Below are 5,085 nucleotides of genomic sequence, written 5' to 3'. Positions count from 1 at the left end.
ACGCGCGCGCGCACACACACACACGCACACACATACTCTCTCTCTCTCTCTCTCTCTCTCACACACACACACAAGGTTATACGGTTTGTTGTGTGTGTGTGTGATGTGTGTGTGTGTGTGTGTGTGTGTGTGTGTGTATTTCAAGATTTATTTTAGAAAATAATATAAATATCATAATAAATATGAACATAATATCTACATATTATATAATAATTTAATAACGATAATAATTTTATTAAAAGCGGTAAATAAAATGCATTACATGATTACTATATATTCACATAAATTATAAATTATACTAAAGCAATAAATTCAATATAATCACTCGTACGTCTTTTGTACAATGATGAATAAGATTTATCATTTATAATTACATAAGGAAATAGCGTGAATGTAATACCAACAGAAAAAAGACTTGCGCAATCCTTTAAATTTAATACTTCCTTCTCTGCTGCGGTATACGTCTGGTGAGTACGTCTGCGTACAATGGTCGCCAAGGTAACGTAAGTAACGTGCGTGGCTAAAAGGCGAGAACCGGGGCGTGTTAAGCGGAATTAACGTCGGAGGTAACCTGAGCGCCGCGAGGAGAGTGTTCTCTCGTTTTGTTACGGAAAATCGCAACAAAAAGCATGCCCTTTCACTCGGTTCTTCCGGTGAATTCCGAGGTAGCATGCGGAACTGTTGAAGGGAAGAACCTTGTCAGAAGAAATTATGTCGGATATTATATCGTAAGATTGATTGTATACAACTTATGTTAAGCTTAAAAATCACGACTCTATTATATTGTGTTAAATATAACAATATTTACACAATATTACCCCGATTGCCACTTGTTTGGTTTTCGACCGAAGACTTTTTGAATGAATATCTGGCTTTTCGATTGACAGAAAAATCTCTGGGTAACTCTCAAAATTTAGATGACTTTTTTTAAGTGTATACGTTTTTTTTGGTTTCGACAAGAAATTTCCGGCAGATGGATTAAACAGAAAAATAATAATAATTTCCAGAGCTTCGGCAGAATAGTAAAATCTTCGATAGGATAGTAGTCGATCTTTAGTGGAACACTAGTTAAAAGATGGCAATCATAATGGACTTTTTACATTTAAAGCCGTAAGAAATTGGTCAATCATCGTCGATTTCTTTTTATATTTGATTGATCAATTTTTATGGTTTAAGACTAAAGGTAATAGCTTATTGTAGAAAGTGCATGAATATTACAAAAAATGTTGTACAGAGTGTACATTCTCTACATCTTCCATCGATCGCCCCCCTTTGTCAACGCCGATTAATATATAATGCTAAAACGATTGCGAGAACATTCGTAGAATGTATATAACAGCACGAGTAATCCATCAGCGAATATATCTATACCTATGTCAAGAGATTTTGACATGTAACTAATATCTGGTGACAATTTGCAAAATCATTGCGTATGCAAATTGAAATCCGTATACAACGGTCAGTTAGTTGAATTCTCGTTAGACGGTTACTCGAGGATGCTGTCGATTGAAAGTTCCACAAGTTCGTTGTAAATTAAACGATATCACGACTCAAGGTGAGAGCTACCCGAGTGTGTATCCGAGCGTCGAAACTCGAAACTATTGTGCCATGGAGTGCATTAGCAAAATTGGAACCCCTCCAACCGGCATGGCGTTAGATCGGCATTGGGGTTTGTATCGTGTTTCGCGACTCGCTTGCAGAACTTATACTGGCCACGATTGGCACAAGCCACGGTGGCTAATTGCCTTTCTGTCGCGAGAAAAAGCACATCTTAGTAGTCTGGTGTACGTGAGGCGTCGCCCTGTCTATGAACATCTCATTCAGGTTAGTGGTTGTTTCGTTTAATTATGGGGTGAGTCAGATATCGCGGAAGTGTCGTTCTCAGTTCACGCTTTGTGCTTCGCGCTCTTAACGATGCAGTCGCCGTTGGAAATTTTTGGAACGGCGGATGTTCAACCTCAACGGAATCAACTCGAGACAATTTTTCTTTCTCGTAATCTGTGATTTAATTTTGCCAAAATATTGTAGAGCTTTTCGTGAAACTGAACTAGACGCCAGGAAAAGTCATAAAATAGAAATAGTCAAGATATCCAGCATCTAATTAATATTAGTTGAGTTAGATTATAATCAACTATAATAGATATATAAGTTTAATATAAAGAATTATATAAATTAAATGTTTTTATACTTATAAACTAATAATTGTATTAAACAGTATGCATAAAACAATGAACATATTGGATCGAAATAAAAGTAAAATTATAATGTACATTCGTATATATATACGTATGTATATATATATATACAATTGTGAAGCAAAATAAATGTAAGGTCAATTATATTAAACGAGCAAAATTAGAATGACTGACAATAACAAACATTTATTATTCACAAAGATTACAGAACATTTCGAGCTTAATTTAGTCCTCCTCTTAAAAAATTAATGAAGTTAAAAATTAATATGTCCTATATTATTAGGAGGTTCTTTTTATACTATTAGTTATTAGTTATTACTACTATAATATTAGTAATAGTAACCTTATATACGTATAGTTCTCTCAAATATGGAAAAATTGTACTATAATTGAAGAAATGGGCGGAATAAAGGCACAATTCTATTTAAGTCCCTTTTCCGGCAATTAATTTTTTCATGTAATATTGAGCATAATAGAAAAATATTATAACATGTAACTTCTTAAAGATATTGCATAAATTCATTTAATACTGTACTCATTTGTGTATAATAAAAATTGTTTTAATTTTTATTTATCAAGATTTTATAATTAGGCCTTTATTCCCCCCATCTCCTCAATTATTATTATTATAATTGTCATTATATAATGAATATATTTAACTATTTTCTTAATTCGCTAACTATTATATTTACATTGCAATAATTAAGAGATTTTTCTTAATCGTATTGCTCGTGGCCGATAATGATTTCTCTCATATGATGCACACACTGATTGTACACAGTCATATAAAGGACTTGCAGATTAACATCGATTCCGAACAAATTGTAGAAATTTCCAAGATAAATATAGTATATTTGCTTTGGAAGTAGTATATTTAATATATCACTTGGTGGTTTGTCTTTCCGAGAGGAGCTACGAATGTATGAAAATTTTTCGGTTCTACCGGAGATCGTACCAGGGATCTTTATAGTATAACAGACCAGTGCGTTGTCTGCTATACTATTTACATGATAATAAATTCGCTAACTATTTACATGTAATAATAATTACAGTGACTTTTAATAGAATTATGAACAATCCAAGTACTCGTTTTATTTAATCTAGATAATTCATTAATAAAAAATGTTAGACATAATTTAAAAAAATGATTTTTGAGGAAAAACTTTAAATTCACGTTAGAAAGTAATACATTTTTTGAAATTTTTTTAGATACGTGAGGCCTGTAAGACTTATAAGAGATATAATCTTGCGCCAAAGTGAGAAAAAAATTTCCTATTTGGTCCGTAGTTTTCTATATGTAAACATTAACAAACTCACAGAATTGAAAATCAAGAGATTTAGTAACTTTTCGAAAGTAGAGTAGTCTAATTAGCTTCAAAATCCTCTTTTCAATTAAATAATGAGAATTAATTAAAATAAATGAGAGTATAAACGCAGTTGTTGTAATGTAGCGTAGTTAAATAATATTGTTATTCAGTGCAGTAATTGAATATATTTCTATACAAACATTTCGATTCTTTTTTTTTTGAGTCATCAGCTTTACACCAAATCCTTAGAAATATAGAATATTCCTCATGTATCAATGGCAGCCACTAAAGGATCCTCTTTTCAAAATTCTCTCTCTCTTCTCTCCTCTTTTTAAATTTCGTTCATCTTTTAATGAAATTATATATAGCCGCTTTAATTTTAAAGCGTTATATAAATCTTTGTTTTGACTCTCTCAATAATATCTATTAAGCATTACATATATTAAAATTTTTTTTCAGAAAATAATTCCCATAATCCTTTTATTTTAAAGAGAAATTCGCGAAAAATATTAAAACCCACGTGAATTTTCGTCACTGAAAGAAAAGTGATAAATTGTCTAACGATCTGCGAAACGAATGGTATGATACAAGAATACATTCGGCGTGTTATGAAAACACGTTGCCACAGATTAACAGAATCGCTGTATTTTCTGGGAACAATCACGAAAAAAGCTACATAATAAAATGCTCATCGCAACCCAGCGTGTGTATTCGCCACTGACGGATTTTAATTTCGTAGTTTAATCGCGGCCGCTTAGTCGCTTTTTGCACACCATCGCTTTTCGCAGCTCTCCTTGCATTTCGCCTCGTGCAGTAATCGCGTGGAAATTTGCGCGTCCAACAAACTTTTCGCGATCGTGACTCCGCATATTCCGGTAAGCTCAATTTTTCGCTGTTCTCTTTAAACTCGACCTGCCTAAAAGTTGCAAAGCAAGAACGTTGTCATACTCATAAGTACATAAGTATTTTCCTCGGAGCTTATTTTACAATCTAAATAAATGTTATACGTAATAATGCATAAATAAAATCAATAACAATTAATAATATCATAACTCTTCTTATTACATATTGTAAATAAGTAAAAAATAATTATTTGATTATTATTGAATTTAATATTTACATTAATATTTGATACAAAAAAATAATGCAATGTTTGAATTAATATTTTCAATGTATCGTTTTGTTTCCTTTTATTCAACATTGTCAAAAAAATTTGCCTCTACACTGTTCTTCCCATCTTGCAATCATGTTTTTTAATTGATCTATGCATAAATTAGTTTTGTTCCGTCGTTAGTCTAATCTTGATTTACGCTCCGGAAAATGTGTAATTAAATTAATTAAACTAATCCTATATTTATTTAAGTGTACCCCCAAATTAAAATTAGTATTTTAATTGACAAAAACAGATAGTAGGTATATTTGAATAAATAAATCCAACTACGTAAAAATAATTCGCAATTGTGAAATAGAAAAAAGCTATTTCAAATTATATTTTTAGATTAATATTTTTAGATTAATAATCTTTTCAGATTTGTGTGTGTGTGTGTGTGTGTGTGTGTGTGTGTGTGTGTGTGTGTGTGTGT

General features: G+C 31.6%; 1 protein-coding gene across 1 annotated transcript in view; it reads right to left on the bottom strand.

Annotated features, from left to right (window-relative positions):
- Positions 1–5,085, bottom strand: part of LOC105627778 (disks large homolog 4) — a 349,694-nt gene that overhangs the window by 99,921 nt on the left and 244,688 nt on the right. The gene's annotated exons all lie outside the window — the stretch shown is intronic.

This window comes from Atta cephalotes (genome assembly GCF_000143395.1).
Source record: "Atta cephalotes unplaced genomic scaffold scaffold00010, whole genome shotgun sequence".
NCBI classification, from domain to species: Eukaryota; Metazoa; Arthropoda; class Insecta; order Hymenoptera; family Formicidae; genus Atta; species Atta cephalotes.
This window is presented reverse-complemented; position numbering and strand designations above follow the sequence as displayed.